This window comes from Rhinopithecus bieti, unplaced genomic scaffold, assembly GCF_001698545.2.
Source record: "Rhinopithecus bieti isolate Rb0 unplaced genomic scaffold, ASM169854v2 scaffold_23721, whole genome shotgun sequence".
NCBI classification, from domain to species: domain Eukaryota; kingdom Metazoa; phylum Chordata; class Mammalia; order Primates; family Cercopithecidae; genus Rhinopithecus; species Rhinopithecus bieti.
This window is the reverse complement of record NW_016810819.1, coordinates 255240-282563: the sequence shown is the minus strand read 5'-3', so window position 1 is coordinate 282563 and position 27324 is coordinate 255240. Positions and strand designations below refer to the sequence as shown.

The 27324-nt window shown below is 35.3% G+C and overlaps 1 protein-coding gene across 1 annotated transcript in view; it reads right to left on the bottom strand.

Moving 5' to 3' along the window:
* The window catches only part of LOC108542752 (protein unc-13 homolog C-like), a 293581-nt gene that overhangs the window by 13162 nt on the left and 253095 nt on the right, over positions 1 to 27324 (bottom strand). Inside the window, exon 17 of the mRNA XM_017892917.1 lies at positions 20316 to 20457. The gene's annotated coding sequence lies outside the window, so the exon portion shown is untranslated. The remainder of the gene's footprint in view (positions 1 to 20315; positions 20458 to 27324) is intronic.

The following is a 27324-nucleotide window of genomic DNA, read 5'->3' as shown; positions in this document are numbered from 1 at the left end:
TCTCTCTTTCTCTCTTTCTCTTTTTTTTTTTTTTCTTGAGACGGAGTCTTGCTCTGTCACCCAGGCTGGAGTACAATGCTGCAATGTCGGCTCACTGTAACCTCAGCCTCCCAGGTTCAAGTGATTCTCCTGCTTCAGCTGCCTGAGTAGCTGGGATTACAGGTGAGGGTCACCATTCCTGGCTAATATTTTTTTGTATTTAGTAGAGACGGGATTTCACCACGTTGGTCAGGCTGGTCTCAAGCTCCTGACCTTGTGATCTGCCTGCCTCAGCCTCCCAAAGTGCTGGGATTACAGGCATGAGCCACCACCCATGGCCTACATGTATTTTTTTCTATTCTTTCAGTGATTGCTATGTATCATTGTTTCATTGAAGCCTAACATAAATTAAAATACATAGTTATGTGTGGGCAGTGTGAAGAATTTAGAATACTTAATTCCATTTACCATTGTCAAGTTATGTCAATGTTGCTAATTTTATTGTGTTTATTTTTATTTTAGTTATATTTGTTGTCATCAAATACAATTCTCACTAAATAGCATTTTATTGTTGTTTCTGCAATCAATGTTTATCCTTTTTATTGTTCTTTTTTCTTGTATCTCTAAACTGACATTTAGTGTATTTTTTCTTATACTCAGTTCAGCCCGTTTTAATTCAGATCTACTGGTGAAATATTCTCTCAGTTTTATTTATATGAAAACATTTTTAATTTTGTTTTCATTTCTGAATGATATTTTTGCTGTTATAGAACCCTAGGTTTCTAGTTATTTTTTACTCTATTTTTTATATTGACAAATTGTCTCGTAGTTTCCACTGTTTCTGTTGAAACTCAATTGTCACTCCTAGTTTTTGGACAGAGTGGCAAATTATTTCTTTCTCTTTCTCTCTCGCTGTCTGTCTTGCTGCCTTCCAGTCATGTTTGTTCTTGATTTTCTGCAGTTTTCCTCTGATGTGTGTTACCTTCTGTTTATCCTTATTGTTGTGCATGATGCCTCTGGAATCTGTGACTTTGTGCTTTTCATCAGTTTTGGAAAATTCGTAACTAATATCTCTCCAAGTATTGCTTTTTACTCTCTTTGTCTCTTTGCATTTACTCTAAATATTTTCTTATAATTTATATTCTGTTTAACATTTCTCTTGATTTGATTTCGTTCTGTGTCCCCACCCAAGTCTCATGTTGAATTGTAATCCTGAGTGTTGGGGGAGAGACCTAGTGGGAATGAGTGCATCATGGGGTGGTTTCCCCTTTGCTGTTCTTGTGATAGTGAGTTCTCACAACATCTGGTTGTTTGAAAAGTGTGTAGCACTTCCCCCTTCACTCTCTCTCCTGATCTACCACAGTGAACTGTAAGCTGTGTACGTGCCCCACCCCTCCAGCCTTCTGCCATAATTGTAAGCTTCTTGAGGCCTCATCCCCATGCTTCCTGTACAGCCTGTGGATCCATGAGTCAATTAATCCTCTTTTCTTCATAAATTACTCAGTCTCAGGTAGTTCTTTATAGCATTGTGAGAATGGACTAATACATCTCCCATCTCCAATGTCCAATGAATTCAGTGTTTTATTTATTGTACATTTTTAAACAGAATTTATATTTGATTTTTAAGTTTCTACTACTGCAATGAAATTCATATAACTTGAACATATTAATCCTGTTAAGGTTAAAATTTAAAATTTAAAGATTTCAATGATAATTAAAATTTTTTAATTTAAAATAAAAAAATAAAATAATTTTAAAATTTGAATCCTAACAGGATTAATATGTTCAAGCAATATGAATGTTTAAAGTTTTAAAATTTGAATCTTAACACCTTGATCTCCTTTGGTTTGTATATTTTCTCTTTAGGTTAACTCATGTGTTTCATAGGCCGACTTATTTTCTGCTATGTGCTAAACATTGTTTAGAAAAAACTATCAAACTATTTTGAGGCTCTGGATGATCTTATTGTAATGCGGAGTCACTTTTGTTTTGTTTTTGTCTTTTTGAGATGGAGTCTCACTCTGTGGTCCAGACTGGAGTGCAGTGGCGCGATCTCAGCTCACTGCAAGCTCTGCCTCCCGGGCAGGCAGGTAAGCATGGAGCACCATCATTCAATCAGAAAACGAGATGATCCTAGATTATGAGGGTAGATACAGTTCCACTTTATCCTTATTCCATTAATGTGTAGCCATGAGGGATTTACCAGGTCTTACTCTTCTTGTTGGATCTTGAACCAAAATCTTTGTCCCCAAAGTCCAATGAATTCTTAAAAGTTAATATTATTTGAAATAATCACAATTTCACACATTTTGGAGTGCAATTTGATGTTTATACACACACACACAGCCTGGAATGACTAAATCAAGTTATTAAACAAATCCATCACCTCACTTATCATTTTTCATGGTAAGACATTTTAAATTTACTCTCAGCTGTATTTTTCCTTTTTTTAAATTATACTTTAAGTTCTAGGGTACATGGGCACAACGTGCAGGTTTGTTACATATGTATACATGTGCCGTGTTGGTGTGCTGCACCTGTTAACTCGTCATTTACATTAGGTATATCTCCTAATACTATCCCTTCCCACTCCCCCAACCCCATGACAGGCCCCAGTATGTGAAGTTCCCCTTCCTGTGTCCAAGTGATCTCATTGTTCAATTCCCACCCATGAGTGAGAACATACAGTGTTTGGTTTTTTTGTCCTTGCGATAATTTGCTGAGAATGATGGTTTCCAGCTGCATCCATGTCCCTACAAAGGACATGAACTCATCCTTTTTTAAGGCTGCATAGTATTCCATGGTGTATATGTGCCACATTTTCTTAATCCAGTCTATCATTGATGGATATTTGGGTTGGTTCCAAGTCTTTGCTATTGTGAATAGTGCCGCAATAAACATACGTGTGCATGTGTCTTTATAGCAGCATGATTTATAATCCTTTGGGTATATACCCAGTAATGGGATGGCTGGGTCATATGGTATTTCTAGTTCTAGATCCTTGAGGAATCGCCATACTGTTTTCCATAATGGTTGAACTAGTTTACAATCCCACCAACAGTGTAAAAGTGTTCCTATTTCTCCACATCCTCTCCAGCACCTGTTGTTTCCTGACTTTTTAATGATTGCCATTCTAACTGGTGTGAGATGGTATCTCATTGTGGTTTTGATTTGCATTTCTCTGATGGCCAGTGATGATGAGCATTTTTTCATGTGTCTGTTGGCTGTATGAATGTCTTCTTTTGAGAAATGTCTGTTCATATCCTTTGCCCACTTTTTGATGGGGTTGTTTGTTTTTTTCTTGTAAATTTGTTTGAGTTCTTTGTAGATTCTGGATATTAGCCCTTTGTCAGATGAGTAGATTGCAAAAATTTTCTCCCATTCTGTAGGTTGCCTGTTCACTCTGGTGGTAGTTTCTTTTGCTGTGCAGAAGCTCTTTAGTTTAATTAGATCCCATTTGTCAATTTTGGTTTTTGTTGCCATATAATAAATTATTATCTGTAGTCATCCTGCTGTGCAGTAAATCTAAAAAACAATAGTTTCTTCCTGTGTGACTGAAACTTAGTGTCCTTTAACCAACACTTTTCCGTTCCTTCTTTTTCTACCCCAAGCCTCTGGTAACCACTGTTGTACTTTCTACTTCTATGAGTTAGACTTTTTTAGATTCCACATGTAAGATCATGTGATACAAACCTCAAAGCATAGGTAACAAAAGTTAAAACAGACAAGTGGGTTTGGATTAAGTTAAAATCTTTGTACACAGTAAAGAAAACAACAGAATTAAGAAATCTACGGAATGAGAGAAAATATTTGCAAACCATATATCTAATAAAGTGTTAATATCCAAAATATGTAAGGAGCTTAACTAAATAGCAAGAAAACTGGTAACCTAATTTAAATACAGAAGTAAAAATATAACTATCCTGTGATCCAGCAATCCCATGTCTGCATATATAATGAAAAGCATTGAAATCAATATATCAAGAAGATACCTGCATTCCCTTGTTCATTGCAGCATTATTCACAGCAGCCAAGATAGAGACTCAACCTAAGTGCGTACTAGTAGATGAATGGGTAAAGGAAATGTGGTAATTATACACAATGGAATACTATTCAGCTTTAAACAGGGGGGGATTATGTCATTTGGGATAGTATAGGAGAACCTGAAGGATGTTAGGCTCCATGAAGTAAGTCAGTGATTCTGTATGTTCTGTTCTTAGACTCCAATCTGTTGTTTCACAGATTACTGATGGCCTCGAGGGAAAAAATAATTCTGTGAATGCAGGGCTCACTTCTCTGTGATTACCTACTGATCTAGATACTGGCCCCACAATTCCTCACTGCCATTCTAATTAGCCTCCTAATGACATTATACATTATTTTGATGAAATGTAGCTCCAGATTTCTAGCTGTTTTCAGCAAAATGTGTGGCCTAAAATAATACAGCTATTTCCAGAATTTAAACTCAGTATCTTTCCTTAAAAAGATAGCACCTTGTCTTCTGTGTTCTCATCTAGTATATAGAAATGTTTTTCATATCATCTTTAATTAATAAACATGCTAAACTTAATGATTTGTATAGTTTGTCCGTATATTCTATTGTTGTCTTTTCATTGGTCATCATATAATTGTGTGAATAAATACAGTGTTATTTTCTGCCTTTTCTATGTATCCGCCTTATCTATCTTTCAATTTATACTATTTTATTTTAGTTTTTAGTATTGGCTCTAGAGTTTTATATATGTGTACACATACACATGTCACTCTTACTCATTTTTCACAGTCTGCTTTCAAATAATATACTACTTCACATCTAGTGTAACTGTCTCACAAAAGCATATTTTTTCTTTCCTCCCATCTTTTGTGTGATTTTTGTCCTCGTTTTACTTCTATGTATGTTTTAACCCTTACAATATGCTTTACTGCTTTCGACAATTATATCATAAACATATTTTGAAATAATTTTAGACTTATGAAAAGTTGCAAGGGTACAGAGAATTATGGAACAGTCTTTACAAAACATCCCTTAAGGTTAGCTTCCAAAAGGAACATGGCACAATGACCCAAATCAGAAGATTCACATCAGTTCAATATTACTTACTAATCTAAAAACTTCAGTTGAATTTTGCAAACTTTTTTGCTAACATACTTTTTCAGATTCAGGAACTTATGCCAAATAACACATTTTATTTAGTTTTCATCTCTCCTTAATCTGCTCCAATCTGTGACATTTTTAGTATGTCTTTATCATGATCTTGACACATTTGAGGTGTTCTGACCATTTTCTCAAATGTCCCATTAATTTGGGTATAGCCTATGATTTTTCTTGATTAGTTTGAAGTTATGTATATTTGACAAGAATATTCCAGAATGATTTTATACCATTTGCAGTTTATCATATCAGAAGATATATGTTATTGATGTATATTCTTATTGGTGATGTTATGTGTGATAGCTTGCTTAACATGTTGAAGTTAAAGAAAATTATTAGGTTTTTGGACTATAATGTTACTATTTTTCTGTTTAAATTAATAAATTAGTTTAACATTAAGTAATTCAATTAATAAGTATATTTGAGACTACGTAAGTATTCTAGTTCCCTTTATACTCTTGCCTGCTAATTTTCTTGTTAATAGACGACCCTTGCCTACAACAATTACTACTGTGATATCTGCCTATTGGATATTTTCCATTTATCTTTGCTTTATTCTTTCTACATTAATCGATTGGAATTCTAATGTAAGGAAGAGCTGTCTCTTGTTTCTTTCCTTTTCCTTTTATCCTTTCTCCAGTTATTTATATTAGATAGACTTATGGAGAGATATTTATTCTGAGGCATATCATTCACTATTATCACCACCTATTTTTTAACTCAAATTGTCCCTGCTTTTGCCTGTGAGAAGTACCTTCGAGGTTGACTCTTGTATCCTTAAAGACTGTTTTAAAATCTTTTCATTGTGAATTACCTGTTTATGTCTTTTCTTCATAATTATTGGATTTTTAATGTTCTGTTCATCAAATTTTAGGAGTTCTTTACATATTAGGGATATTAGTACTTTGCAGCATATGTTGTAAACATTTTCTCCCATTTCATCAGTGGCCTTTTGACTGGGTTTCTGGTATGTTTTGGCCATGAGAACTTTAAAACAATTTCTGTGTAGTCAAATTTAAAAATTTTCTCTTTTATTGCATCTGGGTTTTAAGTCACAGTCTCAAAGCCTTTCCTTATACATGGGTTATAGAAAATTCACACGCACCCCCCCCCTTTTTTTTTTTGCTACTTGTAAGTTTTCATTTTTATATCCCTGATCTATTTAAAGTTTGTTTTTATGTATGATATAACTGAATCTAATTTTATATTTTCCCCAATACTAACCAGATTCTTAAGCATTATTTATTTAAAAAATTTATCTTTGTGAATTTGAGATGGTACTTTTAATATATACTAAATTCATGTATGTACCATTTGGAGTCTCTGTTTCTAGTCCACTAGTCTATTTATCAACACATATACCTGTACCATACCATTTTATTTACAGTGTTCATAGTATGTTTTAATGTTTTGTGAGTTATTTCCCATCATGGTTTTCTTTTTTAGTGTTTTCTCGGATTTTCTTGCTTGTTTCTTTTATTCTGTATAAAGTTTAAAATCTGTTTGCCTGTCTCCACACAATAGTTTATAGTTGTCTTATTTATAATGAATAAAATTTATAAAAGTAATTATGTTAACTTATAAGTAATTAAGTTAAAAATAATTACAAGGTAACTTATATTTTCCCTTAAAATATGATATTATCATATGTTTTCTTCCATTTGTGTGCCAAATTACATATATTGAGGTTCTGTGTTATAAAATCAACTTGGAGAGGTGTTGATTGTGCTCTACATATAGGAAGAAGGCAGCGAAGTGATCTGAATGCTGAGTGTGGGCAGAAAACTTTATACTTCTCTCAGGATACCCATGAGGTCTGCCATATTTCCCAGGCCCCTTGCAATTAGTTCAAGCTCTTTAACTAGCTCTGTTAAGTGCACATGGGTGGAAGTGTTATGTGCCTGGGCCAGGTATAATAATTTAAGAGTCAATGTCTGATCCTCCATCTCTTTCTTTCCCTCTTCATCAGTGGAGAATATTGTACGTTCCAAAAAGTAAAATGGCAAGCCTACTTCAGCCTGGGTTCCTGGGCGATTGTGAAGAGCCAGGTTTTCTGCTGTCCTGCATTGGAGCTGTAGCATGAGGGAGAAATATACCTTTGATATCTTAAGTCACTGAGAATTGGTGATAACTTTTTAACACAAGAAAACCTATTTAATTGTGATCATAGGATAGGTCTCTTTGATATGAGTTTCTTAAAATTTGTAGATATTTGTGCTATGAATTGGCACATGGTCAGTCTTCTATATATTTCTTATATGATTCAGAAGAATGTATATTCTTAAGTTTTTGAATGCCTGATTCTACTTGGGTCCATGACATCTAGTTTATTCATTGCTGTAATAGTTTTGTAGTTTGAAGCCTTAGATTTAAGTCTTTAATCCATTTTTATGTGTTTTTTTTTAATATGGTAAGAGATAAGGGTCTAGTTTCATTCTTCTGCATATGGATATGGTTTTTCCAGCATCATTTATTGAAGAGTGTGTGTTGCTCAAATTTTTCTACATTGATGCTGATTTTCCTTGTGCTTGACCTGTAATTGTCTGATAGAGGTATGTTAAAATCTCTTACTGTGCTGGTATTTTCTTTTAGTTACTATTGTCCTGTCTGGTTTTCTTACCATTTTTAACCTATGTTATTAGGGGAATGCAACTTTGTAATTGTTATATTTGTTGAAACTATCATATAATAACCCTTTTTATTGCTAATAATACTTTTGCCTTTAACACATATACAGTTTGATATTAAATAGGTTTCTCAGCTTTTTTCCCCATAGTATTTTTCTGGTATGCTTTTATCAATACTTTTATCCCTTTGTGTGTTTTATTTTAGGTGTATGGCTAGATGATTTTTACAAATATATTCTGATAATGACTGTTTTTAACTGAAAATTTAAACTTTTATGTTTATTGTGATTACTAGTATATTTGAATTATTTCCTACCAGATTCCAGGGAGTATTTTTAATTCAGGATGACTTTAAATGACCTTCCAAAGTCAGATACACAAGATAGAGAATAAAACGGTGATTATCATTGGGGAGGTGGGGTAGGAAATAGGGAGATGTAGTACAAATGACACAAAGTAGCAGATATGTAGGATGAATAATCTAGAGATCTAATGTATAACATAAGGAATATAGTTGATAGAATTGTATTGTATTTGGGATTTTTACTAAAAGAGTAGGTTTTGGGTACTCTTGCCATGACAAAAAGGGCAACTATATGAGATGATGGATATATTAATTTGCTTGTCTTTAGTAACAATTTCATTGTGTATATGTATATTGAAACATCATGTTATATACCTTAAATATATACAATAAAAAGAGAATCCTAAAACTTAATTTCTCATAAAAAGAACATTTACAAGATATAATAGGTTTTTGGACATTGTGGGTAATATGAACTCATTTAAACTTGCATGAGAATTTGCTCTCTGTAGCAAATTTTACTGGGGGCCTTTTTCTCTCTTCTACTCAGAGTCCTGCCTGAAAAACTGTTCTCTGACATCTTCCATTGTTGCAGTTTTTTCCCCTGTCCTTACTACCACTGAGTGCGTAGCCCCTTGGAGTTTTGCATTTATGAAAATGTATATATTCAAATCTTGAACAGACCTAAGGCTTCTTGTTTGTCCCCTGTGTGGTCATTAAAACTCAGGATCCTCCGTTACTGGCAGTATAAAAACTCCAGATTAGACTGCATCCCATTCACCTAATGAATTACCTAGTTGTCTTCCCTGGAATGTATCACAAGTATCTGAAATAGAATGTTTCTAAGATGGAGCCTTTGCTTTGCCCTCCCACAGTGGATCTTCTCAGTTTTCCGGCATTCCAGTTGAGTCAGTGACACCCTGTCCTCAACCCATCCATTCAGTGCCTGGAGCTGGCAACTGGGAATTAACCTTTCCTTAATTTCAATTTCTGCCTGCAACCTATCGGCCACGTGTATTAAGTTTACCTCCAAATAGACCTTTAGTAATAACCTCTTCATCACTCGGGACACAAATCACAACCACTTTTTCCAGACTATTTCAATAGCTACCTCACTGGTCTTTCTGTCTAGAACCCCTCAAGTCTCTTTCACACAGGCTGCACACAGAGAATTTTAAAAAGAAATTTGATCATGTTGCTCCCTTTTAGTGATTTCGCATCATACGAAAAAGCTAAGTTCTCTATTATTTCCTATGCAGGCCTATGCTATCAGCCTCCTGTGTTTACCTATAAACTATACTGTTTCTCCTATAAACCCCTACAAACTACACTTTTCCCAGTGCTGTCTTGAGTACTCCACTTCCAACTATGAAATAGAAAAACACTTCAAACAGCTATGTTAAGAAAACCATGCATTTTTCATGTTTCAGCTTACACATCATATCAGGAGAGATTTCTTCTCTGACCATCTTATCTAAAGTACATCTAGATCTCTCCCTCTGGCCTTCATGTTCCTTTTTCATCACATCCTGTTGGTTTTCTATCTATAAGACCCCTACAGTGCAATGGGAACCAGACTGTTTTGATCTAAACTTATTTTAGAAAGAGGGAATTCCATGAAGATTTTGTAAGTCCAATAATATTTTTCACTTTTCAACTGAGTCGTTTTTTTCTTTTCTTTGTTAACCCATATAAACAAAAGGTAAAAGAAGAAGATTCTGTTTTTTCTTAGACTCTTTATCTTATTTGATCTTCCATGATTTATGACTTAACTAAATAGGACAAGCATCAAAAATCCCAACTAGCTTGTATTTTATATATCATATAAGGTATTGTTCTATCCATACCTCTGTTCACAGAAGGCTGTAATTGGCTCTAGAAAAGGTTGGATGGCCAGGGTGTTCTTTAGCAATTAACAGGCACTACTGGGATGCTTTTAGCAAATATATGCTCTTTCCCCTCTAGAATGCTTTGAGGATATAAAATCAAATGTCAAGCAGGAAGTAAGCTAAGGGTCAAACTCAAAGGTGATTTTGTTTTATTTTAATGTTTAAAAAGCTTTAATTTTATGACTAGTCTGGGAGAAGTAGCGACATAGGCTATATTTCTATGCTTAAATAGTATTTGGCACATAGTATGCATTGTACTGGTATTTATTAACATTATAACAAAAATATATAATATGAATATAATGGTTTGTATTGGTATTTATTACTAACATAACAAAAATATGAAATATGAGTATAATAGTATTGCTGATATTTTCTACTCTTCTCTAGCACTTTTTAATACTGTTGATTAGTTTTAAAAAATTTGTGATAAAATGTACCTAACATAAAATTTTCCATTTTAACCATTTAAATGTACAATTCAAGGGCACTAAGTACATTCTCCTTGCTGTGCATCCATCACTACCATCCATTGCCCATTATTTTTCTTTTTTCTTCAATTGGTTTTTTGGGGAATAGGTGGTGTTTTGTTACGTGGATAAGTTCTTTACTGGTGATTTCTGAGATTTTAATGCAACCATTGCCCAAGTAGTGTACACTGTACCCAACGTGTAGTCTTTTATCCCTGTCCCTGCCTTTCCTCTGAGTCCCAAAAATCCATTGTATCATTCTTATGCCTTTGTATCCTCATAGCTTAGCTCCCACTTCTGAGTGAGAACATACAATGGTTTTCCAATACTGAGTTACTTCACTTAGAATAATGGTCTCCAATTCCATTCAGGTTACTGTGAATGCCATTATTTTATTCCTTTTTATGGCTGAGTATTATTCCATGTTTTTAATATGTGTGTGTGTGTGTGTGTGTGTGTATGTGTGTGTATATGTGTGTGTGTGTGTGTATATATATATATAAAATATCTGTATAGATAAGGATATGTCACATTTTCTTTGTCCACTCATTGATTGCTGGGCATGTGGGCTGGTTCCATAATTTTGCAATTGTGAACTGTGCTGCTGTAAATATGAGTGTTCAGGTATCTTTTTCATATAATGGCTTCTTTTACTCAGGGTAGATCCCAGGAGGGAGATTGCTGGATCAAATGGTAGATCTACTTTTAGTTATTTATAGAATCTCCACACTGTTTTCCATAGTGGTTGTACTAGTTTACTTTCCCACCAACACTGGTAAAGTGTTCCCTTTTCACTACTTCCATGCCAACATCTATTTTTTGATTTTGTGATTATGGCTATTCTTGCAAAACTGAGGTGGTATTGTATTGTGGGTTTTGATTTGCAATTCCCTGATCATTAGTGATGTTGAGCCTTTTTTCATATGTTTGTTGGCCATTTGTATATCTTCTTTTGAGAATTGTCTATTCATTGCCTTAGCCTACATTTTGATGGGATTGTTTATTTTATTTCTTGCTGATTTGTTTGAGTTCCTTGTAGATTCTGGATATTAGTCCTTTGTCAGATGTATGGATTGTGAAGATTTTCTCCCACTCTGTGGGCTGCCTGTTGACTCTGCTGAATATTTCTTTTGATATGCGGGAGCTTTTTGTTGAATTAAGTCCCATCTATTTATATTTGTTTTTGTTACATTTGCTTTTGGGTTCTTGATCATGAAGTCTTTGCCTAAGCCAAAGTCTAGAAGGGTTTTTTCAATGTTATCTTTTAGAATTTTTATGGGTTCAGGTCTTAGATTTAACTCTTTGATCCATTTTGAGTCGATTTTTTTTTCATAAGATGAGAGATGAGTATCCAGTTTTAGTCTTCCACATGTGGCTTGCCAATTATCCCAGCACTATTTGTTGAATAGGGTGTCCTTTCCGCACTTTATGTTTTTGTTTGCTTTGTTGAAAATCAGTTGATTGTAGGTATTTGATCTTATTTCTGGGTTCTGTATTGTGTCCCCTTGGTCTATATGCCTTTTTTATACCAGCACCATGATATTTTGGTGACTATGGCCTTATAGTGAAGTATGAAGTGGGTAATGTAATGCCTCCAGATTTTTTCTTTCTGTTTAGTCTTGCTTTGGCTATGTGGGCTCCTTTTTCATTCCATATGAATTTTAGTATGTTTTTTTCTAGTTCTGTGAATAATGACGGTGATATTTTCATGGGAATTGCATTGAATTTATAGATTGCTTTTGGCAGTATGGTCATTTTCACAATATTTATTCTACTGATTCATGAATATGGGATGTATTTCCAATTGTTTGTGTTAGCTAATATTTATTTCAGCAGCATTTTTGTAGTTTTCCTTGTAGAGGTCGTTCACCTCCTTGGTTAAGTATACGTCTAAGGATTTAATTTTTTTGCAGGTATGGTAAAAGAGGTTGAGTTCTTGATTTGATTCTTAGCTTGTTTGCTGTTGGTGTGTAGCAGGGCTACAAAATTAATGTACATTGAAACTTTGCTGAATTCATTTACCAGCTCTAGGAGTTTTTTGGATGAGTCTTTAGAATTTTTTAGGTATATAATCATGTCATCAGCAAACAGCAACAGTTTGACTTCTTCTTTACTGATTTGGATGCCCTTTCTTTCTTTCTTTCTCTTGTCTGATTGCTCTGGCTAGGACTTCTAGTACTATGTTGAATATAAGTGGTGAAAGTAGGCATCCTCATCTTGTTTCATTTCTCAGGGGAAATGCTTTCAACTTTTTCCTGTTCAATATGTTGTTGGCTGTGGGTTTATCATAGATGGCTTTTATTGCCTTAAACTATGTCCCTTCTGTGCTGATTTTGCTGAGGGTTTTAATCATAAAAGTATGCTGGATTTTGTCAAATGCTTTTTTATATCTGTTGAAATGATCATGTGATTTTTGTTTTCAATTCTATTTATGTGGTATATCACATTTATTGACTTGCAGATGTTAAACCATCATTGCATTCCTGGTATGAAACCCACTTGATCATGGCATATTATCTTTTTGATATGCTGTTGGATTTAGCTAGGTTGTATTTTGTTGAGGATTTTTGCATTTTTGTTCATCAGGCACATTGGTCTGTAGTTTTCTTTTTTGGTTATGTCCTGTTCTGGTTTTGGTATTAGGGTGATATTGGCTTCATAGAATGATTTAGGGAGGATTCCCTCTTTGTCTATCTTTTGGAATAGTGTTAGTAGGATTTGTATCAAATCTTCTTTGAATGTCTGATAGAATTCAGCTGTGAATCTATCTGGTCCTGGACTTTTTTGTTGTTGTTGTTCACAATTTTTAAATTACCATTTCAATCTCGCTGCTGGTTATTGGTCTGTTTAGAGATTCTGTATCTTCCTGGTTTCATCTAGGAGGGTTGTATTTTTCCAGGAATGTATCCATCTCTTCTGGGTTTCCTAGTTTATACATTTAAAGGTGTCCATAAACCTTAAATGATATTTTGTATTTCTGTGGTATCAGTTGCAATATCTCCCATTTCATTTCTAATTGAGCTTATTTGAATCTTCTCTCTTTTCTTGGTTAATCTTGTTAATGGTCTATCAATTTTGCTTCTCTTCAAAGAATCGGGTGCTTGTTTCATTTAACTTTTGTATTTTTTTGTTTGAATTTCATTTAGTTCTGCTCTGATCTTCATTATTTCTTTTCTTCTGCTGGGTTTGGGTTTGGACTGTTCTTATTTTTCCACTTCCATGAGGTGTGACTTTAGATTGTCTATTGTGCTTTTTCAGACTTTTTGATGTATACATGTAATGCTGTGAACTGCCTCTTAGCACTGCTTTTGCTATATCCCTGAGATTTTGAGAAGTTGTGTCACTACTGTCGTTCAGTTCAAAGAATTTTTAAATTTCCATCTTTATTTCTTTGTTGACTCAAAGATCATTTAGGAGCATGTCATTTACTTTGCATGTATTGGCATGGTTTTGAGGCTTCCTTCTGAAGTTGATTTCCAGTTTTATTCCATGGTGGTCAGGGAGAGTACTTGATATAATTTCGACTTTCTTAAATTTGTTGAGACTCGTTCTGTGGTCTGTCATATGGTCTATCTTGGAGAATGTTCCCTTTTGCTGATGAACGGAATGTATTTTCTTCAGTTGTTGGGCAGAATGTTTTTTAAATATCTGTTAAGTCCATTTGTTGTATGTATAGCTTACGTCCATTGTTTCTTTGACTTTCTGTCTTGATGAACTGCCAAATGCTGTCAGTGAAGTATTAAAGTCTCCTACTGTTGTTGTGTTGCTGTCTATCTTATTTCCTAGGTTTAGTAGTAATTGTTTTATAAATCTGGGAGCTCCAGAGTCAGGTGTGTATATATTTAGGATTGTGATATTTTCCTGTTGGACTAGTCCTTTAAATCATTATATAATGTCTGTCTTTGTCTTTAACTGCTGTTACTTTAAAGTTTGTTTTGTCTGATATAAGAATAGCTACTCCCGCTCACTTTTGGATTCTATTTGCATGGGATATCTTTTTCCACCTGTTTACCTTAAGCTATGTGTGAGTCCTTATGTGTCAGGTAAGTCTCTTGAAGACAGCAGATACTTAGATAGTGAAATCTTGTTTAGTTTGCCATTCTGTATTGTTTAGTTGGAAGATTTACACAATTTACATTCACTATTAGTATGAAGATGTGAGGTACTACTATTCTATTCATCATGCTATTTGTTGCCTGAATATTTTGTTTTTTTTCCATTGTGTTACTGTTATATAGGTCCTGTGAGATTCATGCTTTAAGAAGGTTCTGTTTTGGTGTGTATTGAGGATTTGTTTCAAGATTTAGAGCTTCTTTTAGCATTTCTTGTAGTGCTGACTTGGTAGTGGTGAATTCTCTCAACATTTGTCTGAAAAAGACAATATCTTCATTTAGGAAGGTCAGTTTTACTGGATACAAAATTCTTGGCTGATTATTATTTGTTTAAATAGGCTAAAGATAGGGCCCCAATTCTTTCTAGCTTGTAGGGTTTTTGCTGAGAAATGTGCTGTTAATCTGATAGGTTTTCCTTTATAGGTTATCTGATGCTTTTGTCTGACATCTATTAATATTTTTTCCTTCATCTTGACTTTAGATAACTTGATGACTATGTGCCTTGGTGATGGTCTTTTGTGATGAATTAACCAGGTGTTCTTTCAGCTTCTTGTGTTTGGATGTCTAGATCTCTAGCAAGGCCAGGGAAGTTTTCCTTGATTATTCCTTCAAATATGTTTTCCAAATTCTTAGATTTCTCTTCTTCCTTGGGAACACAAACTATTCTTAGCTTTGGTCATTTAACATAATCCCAAACTTCTTGGAGGCTTTTGAAAAATTTATTTTTTATTTTTGAGACAGAGTCTCACTCTATTGCTAAGCTGGAGTTCAGTGGCACAATCTTGGGTCTCTGCAACCTCCAACTCCCTGGTTCAAGCAGTTCTCCTGCCTCAGCCTCCTGAGTAGCTGGGATTACAGGCACGCACCACCATGCCCAGCTACTTTTTGTGTTTTTAGTAGAGATGGGGTTTCACCATATTGTCCAGAATGGTCTTGATCTCCTGACCTTGTGATCCGCCCACCTCGGCCTCCTAAAGTGCTGAGATTACAGGCATGAGCCACTGTGCCCGGCCATATTTCAGTAACTTCTAAGTGTAATATTTTTTGTTCTGTGAAATATAGTATCAACTTTTGATAAAATTGACTTTTACAAATTATTTTAAATATAAATTAGGCAATAAACAATAATCCTTGTTTATATACTGATATGTCAGTTAAACTATTTAGAAGTAAGTCAAATTAATGGCTTGTTAAGAATTACAGTGTAATGCAGGGAATTGTGTTCTAGATGAGAGTATTACAATATATATTTTATGTTGTATAGTAGTGGAAAGAGAATGTACTTTGAAATAATAACAAATTTACATTTGAATTCCATGTCTATAATTTAATAATCAAATGACCTTGGGAGACCTATATGAAACATGATCTTTACCTGTCATATGTCTACAGATTTTCGTATTTTACTTTTTACTGAAAATAAGTACCATTTTAGTTCAGAATTAACAAAACTCATAGTTATATACCTTGGAGTTAATAAATAGATTTGCATTATTCTTTTTATTGTTTAAATAACTTTACATACTCCTGTTTATTTGGAGAACTGGTTTTCAAATAGATATTGACTCTCTTAGATTTTCATTCATTTCCATAAATTACCTTTGGAGGAGATGTTATGGGAATTGGGGTAGCAAATTCAAATTTACATCAAACACATTCATTTTTTAAATTAATAATGATTTATTTTTACTTAGTGGAAGCAAAAGAGCCAAAAGAGCATGGTGCTGGATAGATCAGACTTTGGAGTCAGACAGATCATGGTGTGAATCCTAGCTCTGCCGTTTGTTCACCTGTGTATTTGTTTAGGATAAGAGACTTGATCAAGTATGTGGGAGCAGACTAAGAGAGGTTAAGTTCTTGCCTGAAATGCCAAGTTGTCACTGATAATCTGGGAGAGAAAGTAAACATTCTACCCACTCCCTAGTTCATACTTTTAAAGAAGTAACATATTTATTATATGGTATCTGAGCTTTATATGTGATCTCAAAGGTTAATCACAGACTCTTTCTGAAGACTCCCACTCTAGGCATTAGAATAGTCCAATCCTGGTGACCTAGCACTATTACTGTCAGCCCTGGGTTTTGGAGTCCCTTCTGACCTCTGTGTTTCTTGATCACTGGACACACAGAGCCTTGTGGGTGTTATGGCCCATATATGGTGTATTTTACTCTATTGTGTGTCTTGAAGGAGACATTTCACATTACTGGCAACTCTAGTGGCAACTAAGAGCTGACTGTGGAACATACTTTTGGGGAGATTCTAATCTATTAAGAAGTTAGTCAGTGGGAAGGACACTTGAAGGGTGCTTTCAAAGGAGTTTCTGAAGCAATGGAAATTAGTCTTCCTCTTTGAATGTACTTTTTGTACATTTTAACTGGAATGATGGATTTGCCTTTCTCCTTTCCCTGCTACAACTCCACTTAGTAGGTATTACCACTGACATCTACAGCGTTCTTCTAGCTCAGGGATTTTCTTAAAAGTACTGATCCTCTGGGATACTCTTTCAACATTCCAATATCACATGAGGGTACAGAATAACTTTTTATTATGTATAAGATGCTGTTCAGAAATTAATCTGATACTACACTCTTTTGGATATGTAGGACCATACCTGTATATAGTATAGATTTATATGGTTATTGTCATCAACAACTGTTTTATTATTTTCCTCACACATTAGGTCCTGAGATCCCTGAGGATATCAGTGCCAACTAGTGGTGTCTGAATCTAGTAGAATTTCTTGTTATCATTATAAATAACTCTGCCTCTTAAATTATTTCAATTTGACCCCATTGTGCACACCATACTTGTTCTCCAAAGGTTTGGTTCGTCACCCAAAGGCTGACTTTTCTTGAACTTTAGTTCAAAAAAAAAAAAAAAAAAAAGCTTAGCATGGTTTCTGGTGTATGGTAGGTATTCCCCACACAGGAACTTATTATTAAGGAAAAAAAAATCTTAGTTCTCTAAAACAGGTGTCTCATCCCCTGGGCAGCAGGCAGGTACTGGTCCGTGGCCTGTTAGGAACTGGGCCACACAGCAGGAGGTAAGTGGCAAATGAGTAAGCATTACTGCCTGAGCTCCGCCTCCTGTCAGGTGAGCTGTGGCATTAAATTCTCATAGGAGTGCAAACCCTATTGTGAACTGTGCATGCAAGGGATCTAGGTTGTGCATTCCTTATGAGAATCTAACTAATGCCCAATGATCTGAAGTGAAACAGTTTCGTCCTGAACATGTACCCACTGTCGCCCACACCACTCCCACCTAACGCCCCCGACCCCCACCCCACCCCTGCCCCATGTAAGAATTATCTTCCAGGAAACCCGTCCATGGGGGCAAAAAGGTTGGGGACCACTGCTCTAAAACATTTATCAGACTCTAGTGTATAGTAGATTGCAAACTAATCAGAAACAATCTTATGACCCAACAAGTGATGGTTATAACTATGGAAAAACATTTTCTAAGTCTCAAATATTTATTTTTTTCAAAAATTACTAAAGCCAATGGTAGTGGTAAAGTATTAGAAATGGGATTGTTCCAAATATAGCTGGAGTTGACTCCTAGTGGTTAATTAGTACCCTTCCATCTTAAAGCTAGAGTTGATGAGGACCTATTACTGGAAAAACTGTATTTACATCAGCTATAAATAAACCTCTTCTAATTGCACAATTGCCAAGTAGTTCTCAGAAAGCATTTTATTTGTCAATAGACAGAATGAATTGGACTTAATACTAGACCAGTCACTGGTTGGATAATCGTGAAGAAAGTGCCAGGACAGACCCACAGACCATCTTGTGTGCTGGCAGCTTCCTGAGAATTCTTCATTTATAGCAGACCTAAAGCTATACTGAGGGCCAAATGCCCCCTAACACATTCAATTGCAGTTTCCCGATCCCTTGAAAAATAATTGAATATAGTTATCCAACAGTCTTTAAAAGTTAGGCCATCATTGTCTGGCATTTTTCTGTAGCAAATCCAGGGAGAGCTAATAGCTCCATGGACTGGAGTTAAGCACCTTGTAAAGGAAGAGTAAATGTCAGTTAGGATTACATTTCAGATCCCCGTGTCAATCAACCAGGCTTAACAGTACCTGAGAACAGACTCAGGAAAAATAGAAGTTGTTAATACTAGGTGAAAGAGAGTATCTTTCATTTGTGGGTTACATGGTGCTGAAAAAGGAACATTCATGGATGTGTGCCAGCTTAAAGCTGGCAATTTCAACATAACGATTAGAACTTGATGCACACAAATTCATGACATGTTGTTTTTGCCAGATACTCTCAATTTTCCTCTCCAGATTTACTCTCCACTTATATCTTGCTCTGTGTTCTAGAAGATTGTCCTCTATGGATTGTGTAAACTGTGCTCCCTGTTTTGTCAGCTTCTGGTTGGAATTGGTCAATGGGAGGGAGCATCAGAAGATTGGCGTATGGAAAGAAAGAGAGGTTAGAGTGTTTCTGTGTTCTCTCTCCATTGGCCATTGGCTGTGTATGTTTGCCCAACGCTATAACTCCTGTTGGATAGCTATTTTCAGGAACTTCCGGTGGTTTCCAATAACCATTTCCTCTACTTGCTTCCCATGTGACCCATGATTAAAAAAAGAAACGCCACAATGAATTGATTACGTCCAGAGAACAACCAGGCATTTTTCTTTTAAGGTGAGAAATGATTTCCCCTTCTAAGAAAAACAAAACCTCCTTGTAGCCCTATAGATTTTGCTAATTAATTGAGTTTACCCTGAAATTTAGTTTGAGAGTAACTTTTCTGTGGTTGGGAAGAACTGAATAGTAAAGAATAAGAGCATATTTTCATGAAGTAAAGAGATACTGATAACTTGAAATAAGTAGGTGGAATTATTCCATAAGATTGCTATGGATATCACAAACTAGGAATATAACTTTTATTTCTCATATCTTCCTGAAGCCTGTAATCTTTTGGTTAGCATCCATGCCTCTCATCTGTAAGCCAAGACTTTCTTGTATCTCATTATGTCACTCGTAAGTTACCCTCTTATTTTCCATAGGAAAACATTATTTTTCTATGAAATAATTATTTCTGTATTTATATTTTAAAATATTTCTTCATAAAACCATTATTCATGTTTTTATCATAAAATGATGTTATTATTATAGTTAAAAAATAAGAAAGTATATACATTTTCAAAAATTATAGTTTTCCCCTTCCTCTTTTCCTTGATGAAGTAAACACGGACACTTTGCTGCATACTCTTTTCTGTGCCTATAGAAACATATAAATATGTACATATCTACCACATTTAAATTGTACCTATAATGATTAGATAATCATATTTTATATGGTATTCTGCAACTGGGGTTTCTGTTTAACACTGTGAAGTGAGCATCTTCCTAAGTATGTGTATATGTGCACACATGGCTGCAGAGTATTTTTTCAGTATGCATGAACCACAATTTACAATTGATGAACACAATTCATGAACATTTGCTTTCTGTCCTCTCTTTTTTTCTATTATAAACAATACTTCTCTAAACATCTCTATGTATATTTTATATACGTTTCCTTTTCTCTGTGATAGAAATCTGGACAGATGTAAGCATGAGGCCAAACACCTTTAGTTGTTTGCTCAAGGTCTTTCAGAAATCTCTGTGCATAAAGGGATCACTGTAGTTCTTCAAACAAAAAAAACCAACAAATTCCTGGAACTTACTCATCCTCTGTGATTGTGAGATGGAATCATCCTTTTGATAAGCATCCTCAGTGACTTTAAAATAGATGTTCCTGGAAGCATATTTTAGGAAACACTTACATCTTAAATCTACGGGCAAGTCGCATAGCATTTTTGAGCTTTGATTTCCTCATTTCTCCACATTAGAATGTAAGGCCTCCGCTGGGCAAGTAGTTTTTGTCTGTTTAGTTCACTGATGTGTCCACAGAGCCCAGAAGCATGCCTGGTACATCAAAAACATACAATAAATGTTTGATCAATAAAGGAATACAGAAATGAACGAGGGAATAAACCTGTAAAACGGGCTTACAATCGAGTTAAGGTTTCAATACAATACACATCTAACATTATAGCATACTGCAGGCACTCAGTAAATATAAATTCTCCTCTTAGCCTTTAATTTTGAGTCAGCATGGTATGCAAAATTCTAGCTACAATTCAATGGGTTGTCTTATCTAAGACAATAAGTATAATAAAACAAGCAAAATGAGCTTGCCAGTTCAATGGCACAAACATGATGTGCTTCACTTTTTAATGGGAAGGGTTTTAGAGAGCTATTCACCTCGTGCTCTTTTTCTTAGCAAAGAATCCATCAAGATGGGAGCATTAGCTTATTTTAATAGGTGTGTGAAAATGTGAGAAACATGTGATAGGGAACTATACTCATGCTACTGTCATCAATCAGGTGTGTGTGTGTAAGCAGAGGGATATTGTGTAGAAGCAGAGGGATATTTCCGAGGATGACAGGAGATGCATTTAGTTTCTAGAAATATCTTTACTGAAAATTGAGTAGGGGCAAAACTGATTTTTCCAGATAAAATCATTTACATTATTTATTTATACAGATCCTAATTGACATTTTTTGTCCAGGCTGTCAAGACCTCTCTTACCCTTGTTTACTGTGGGAATACATTGATTTAAGAAGTAGACAAAGCTTTTCAGACTTTTAGGTTTATCAGATTATGACACAGAACTTCCAGTTCTCATTAACATTAGCTTACTGTTTAATGGGACATTTAACTTCACACTCTGGGCACGTCTGTGAAACAGTCTAGTCATTCCATAAGTTGTGAATAAAATTATTTTGCTGGAAAACTAAGTTCCCTAAATAGAAAGTTAAAATTTAGCTGTGAGAGCTTTAGAGACAAGACAAACAGAATTTCAGTGCACTAAATAAGCAGTATTGTATTGGAAGGAGTAAAACATTCATAAGGCTGTGTTTTTTTTTTTTTCAGGAGCGGTCATGGTATTTAATATGATTTATCATAAAAAATAAATATAGTATTTCCAAAAACATCAGCTACTTCTCATAAGAAATTAGACAGAATTGACTTATTTTGCATATTAATGTTAAGATCATGTCTTTACAATGAGGTAAAGTGGAATATCATGGAACATCTTGACTGGAAGCATACTAGTTAACTTAGTTATTCCGAATAATTGAGGGAGTCTTCCAGGAAGGTGACATCTCAGGGAGCTTCTATCATAACTTATAATTGGATATGATTTCAAATTGCTGATAGCAGTTTAATGTAACAGTCTAAGAGGCAGAGAGCAGCATTTTTGCCCCAAGGGGACTATACCCCATTACCATATGTTTCATTTCAGAGATGAAAGTCAGACTGATGTGAAGAGAACGTAAGTATCTTTTGCAAGGCACAAAGCTGCTGAGAAGTACATTCATGACAAAGTCACGGACATAAAATCTTTGAGGTCTGTGACCCCTCTTACATTTATAAATGAAACTGGCTACCAAATAGATAATCTTTGATCATTTCTTGAGTGAAGAACGTTACAGTAGTCAACTGGATGTGGTTTCCTAGACATCTTCCCATGGGAATGGTGGACTCCTCTGGACTCCATCCGACTCTGTGGAGGGTGATTGCCAGTTCCCACAATTAGGTCTGCTGTGTACGTTTGTGGTAGCCAGCTGCCTTGACTGCATTTCCTCTTCTGAAACTCACTTTTAGCAAACTGTCTGGATTTGCAACCCCCTTCTGCATTTCTTTTAGACATTGAATGTTTTGTTCTTCGGCAGGAATTTTGACTGTGAGATGATGGTATGTGAAAAAGCCTGGTTTCTTTCTTTGGATGTCGCAATAAATTAGAAGGATACTATCAAAAGAGTGTGCCTTCTCTCATCAATGTCTTGACTATTAAGGGCTGGCTGGATAGTAAATGTAGGAGAAGCCACCACAAGATGGGCATCCTCGCATCCATGATAGACAAGTCTTTCAACACTATTTCCACAGGCAGAGTGTCCCCTGGACCCTGATGCAGCTTCTTACAGTATTCTAACCCTACCCTGGTAACAACCATTATGGAATGTGCACATTCAGCTTCAGCATGGCTAGACCAGGTTGAGACGAGTAGATGGAAACTTGATCTAGATAAATAAGATTTAGACCAACTGAGAGACCTTCAGAGGCTGTTACCAGCTCAGACAGCACTTAGAACACAGCCACAGAAATGGGACCGAGTGTCATGAGTCATGGGTAGAGATGGAGTACAATGAGGTTGGCCTGGTTAAAGCAAAAAGTAAGTCTAAGGAAGATAGGCTCATGACCAGGGTGAGTGCATATTTCTGTCAGCATTGTATTCTAGGCAAGGAATTTCAATATGGAGTTATAGGTAGTCTCTCGGGAGAGATTAATGAAACAAAAACATAGGATACATGGAGACCAATGTAGTACTAGTAACATCTTCTAGGCTAGAGGCAGTGAGAAGGTAACTTGATAAATCAATTTCAAAGCCATTATTATTATGAATATAGATAGCAAGAAGGAGCAGTTTATATAACATATTACCAAACTCATAATCAATAGGTATCATGCACCTCATTGTCGTCCTTGGATCAGATTTGCCCGTCAGTAAGATAGTTATTATAACTGGTGGGTTAAAAACAAACATGGTAAATAACCTGTTATTGGGGAAGTGACCAATCCATGGTGGATATATTATTATATGTATTTCAGGCCACAGACAGAACAGCCTATATGGATCTTTGGGGAACAAAAGGATGGAATAAAGACAAGTTTTTCTTTCTCTCCCAACTCATTCTTTCACCTCTGTTGAGCTTCAGATTTCAGAACCCTCCTTAGCTTTCAGGCTTCTTATCCTGGTGACAGTCTTTCTGAAGGACTGTAGGTCACACACTTGTAATGAAAATGTTACTGCCTTGGCAGGTAGGGATTTGCGTGGGCTACAGTTGGTCACAAAACTATGGACATAAAAAAGAAATAAAATTCTTGAAATATATCTCATATTAGAGTTCTATAAAACTGAATGCCAAATAGTCTTAAGACATTTCTGAGAGAGAGGACATGAGTGAGGTCACTGCTGGATACTGTATTAAGATGAGTAAAAGTGCAAATCTCTGGGAGCTTTTTTAGTTCAGTGGTCTGTGTGACTGTATCCAATGGGAATTCTGGTTTGTTAATTTGATGTTTGTTTATACATTCAAGAAACTTTGAGAGTTTTTCCAAGCCCTCAGCATGCAGAAATAAAGGTTTAACATGGGAAATACCATAAGTAAATAGGTGTATGAGATACGAAAGGGACATGTGTGTGTGAGGGTAGGGTGGAGAGATGTACTAACATTTCATACAAAATGACTTCTGGGTTTAAATTAAGGGAAGACCAGTAGGAGCTTGCCAGCTGAGAAAAATGGATGAAGACAAGGACATTCTAGATAAAAACAGAGCTTTAAGATAATTTCTATTTGGATATTTTGTCTTATGAGCTCAGAGAGATGTTTACAATAGCATAAGTATGCTTGAAAAGCATTTCTCTCCCCGTAAACTTTTTCTCTAACTGAAAAATAAGTGAGTTGTGGCCCCAAGTGAAGGCTGACCATGGCAGAAACTGAGGGAGAAGGACTCCTTGAGACACTTAGTTTGACAGGTGATGGGAGTATGCCCTTCAGGAAATTAGAGGAATTGGTGAATGTATAGTGCCACTGGGTTCACTAATAATGAGAGAAGACATCTTAGAAGAGAAGAAAGGACTTAAACAGTACCTTCTGAGGATTTTAAAAATCATCCTGACTTTTTTTTTTTTTTCCAAAGGAGACAGTGTTTATTTGGTGCTGAAATGTGGAATTTCTGATTGATGGGTAAAGCAGAGAGGCATGAAGACTGAAGTGGGGAGTTGGTGGGAAATACACATGATTTTATCTTCTAAATGAAGTGAGCAATCATAGAGTCCAGAAAAAAATAAAGCTTTGATGAAAAGGAGATCCATCTCAGGACCTCATTATGTCTCTGGCATAATGTCAGATTTTAACGCAACTTCTCTTCTAAGTATTAATTGTACATGAAAATATATCAGAGTCATATACTGACTGGCATTAAGAGTCATTTTAAAGAAACAATAAAAATGGACTTCATGTTTTGAATATGAGGGAACAGGTGTGTATTCATTTGTTCAATGAATACATTAATTAACTGATGAAAAATTACTGGCATTCTGTTAACATTTTGTTAGATTTTCTGCTAGGGACTTCACATGTATTTTTCTAATAAATTCTCAAAACAAACTCATGAGGTATATTAGACTCAGTTTACAAAATTAGATATTGAAACTTAAGTAAAACAGTGCTTCAGGTCACAGCTATTTAATGTTGAGCACAGATTGGGCTCAGGTCTGCTTGATGCCAAAGTTCTTCATTATTCTTACATCTTGCTATCTGTCAGTAAGAGGGACTCCCAAAATTTTAGGATGCCGTGGACTCCTGAGGAATGCTGATACATGTTTCAGGAAACAACTAATGTTAATACCTAGCATCTTAAAATGACTAAAATCAAACATCACCACAAAAATAGAAAAACAGTAAAACCCAGCCTAACATAAACCTGCATTTCCTTAGACAAAGTAGGATATTTGAGATGTTTTATCCAAATAGTTTTAAAATACCAACGAAAAGTAATAGGGCTTTAATTTATCTAATTTCAGAAAGAAATAAAGTGATTAAAACAATATTCCTACATAAAGCCAAACAAGGGAGACATTTGTTTGAATCAGTTAGTTTTCTTCACCAGGATGCATATCATTGTTTAGCATTTTGAAAACACTTTTAGTAACTAATACCATGTTTAATAAGATTTACAAATGCTAAAAATCCTCAAATTATGGACATGTAAGAAGATTATATCAGCACTCTTGTGGGATGCTTGCTTTTTCTTTTCCTAAAATGAATGATAATTGATACAGTGCTAATCAGCACTTAAAAACAGTTATTGTGTATCTCAGATGGACGCTTTTTATGGCAAGACCATATGTCAATTATTAAGAGGGAAGAGGTCCAAAAAAGAAAAGCATAGGTCAATCGCAGCTCAGGAGCAGGAGATCCATGTGAGAAGAGAAAAAGCGATTTGACTGTATATACAGTAGAAAGATCAGGATAAAGTCAGCAAGTTCCCTGCAAAGGGCTTAAGTAAAATGGCCTTTAAACTGTGAATATTGCACAGGATCTCAAGATCTAAACACTGTGTCAAAGGTTTACAGGTTTTTCAATTCTGGAGGGAGTACCTTTTCTTCTTGTCTTTTTTTTTTTTTTCTCTTTCGTTTTCCCTTTGTTTCTTTTTCCTTTTCTTTCCCTTTCCCTCTTTCCTTTTCTTTCTTTCTTTCTTTCTTCTTTTTTAATGATGATGGATGAAAATGCACGCATGGGACATGTGTAGAAACTGGAGGTCATGCTTAAGGATAATTGGAGTTTTCTATTTCTTGCCCAGGACTGGTTTACACATGTTTATTATCTGAGAAAAAATGTTTTGTGGACTTTTCTGGTCACTTGTTTTCTATGAATGCCTTGGCCTTTGCGAAGGCCATTGCTCTCAAGGAATGAGTTAGTGTTATTGGTTCAATTAAGATGATTTACTTATATGAACAGAATCTAATCGTTCTGTGCATTTCAAGATTAAAAATATTATACATCTTTAGAAATTAATAATACTGGTGTAGTAAATGCAAAACAAAGAGTAGTTAAAAGAAGGGAGAAATCCAAAACACTGTTATTGAAAGAAAACCTTTATTAATATTTTGAAATATTTATGTATTCATTTATAATATCAATTATATATAGATACATCTCTCCACATATATATTTATATCAGCATCTGCTTAGTGCCAAGTACTGTATAAGAGTATAATAATGAGAAAGGCAGTTATCCATTTCTTAGAGCATCTAATGTGTATTCTGGGGGAGGGCACGGGCAGATATAAACCAAATAATCAGAAAGGTATATAATTGCCATTGTGATTTAGTGCTATAGATAAAAATATATGACAAAGGCTGGACGTGGTGGCTCATACCTGTAATACCAGCACTTTGTGAGGCTGAGGCGGATATATCACCTAAGGTCAGGTGTTCAAGTCCAGTCTGGCCAACATGGCAAAACCCTGCCTCTACTAAAAATACAAAAATTACCCAGGTATGGAGGCGGGTGCCTGTAATCCCAGCTACTGGGGAGGCTGAGGCAGGAGAATTACTTGAACCTGGGAGGCAGAGGTAGCAGTGAGTGAGAGCACACCACTGCACTCCAGCCTGAGCGACAGAGCAAGAATCCATTTCAAAAAACAAAACAAAAATATATGTATATATATATATATGACAAAATAAGATACTATAAGAGGACACTATATCATATCAGGTAACTAGGACTCAAAGGCAAATTCCTCAATAAGGAGGGTTTGGGATGAGATTTTAATGCTGAGTTGGAATTAAGAAATAGAGAAGTGTGGAGTAAAGAAGTGGGAGGAGGCAATCATTAAGAAGTCAGGAAACAACAGGTGGTTGAAGAGGATTGGAGAAATAAGGAACACTTTTACACTCGGTTGGTGGGGAATTGTAAACTAGTTCAAACATTATGGAAAAAACCAGTATGCGAATTCCTCAAGGATCTAGAACTAGATTATCCATATGGACCCAGCCATCCCACTACTCGGTATGATTTACCCAAAGGGATTAATAAATTCATTCTATCTACAATGAACACTATGCACACTTATGTTTATTGCTGGCCTATTCAACAATACTAATGACTTGGAAATCCAACCAATATGTCTCTGTGACAGATCTGGAATAAGGAAA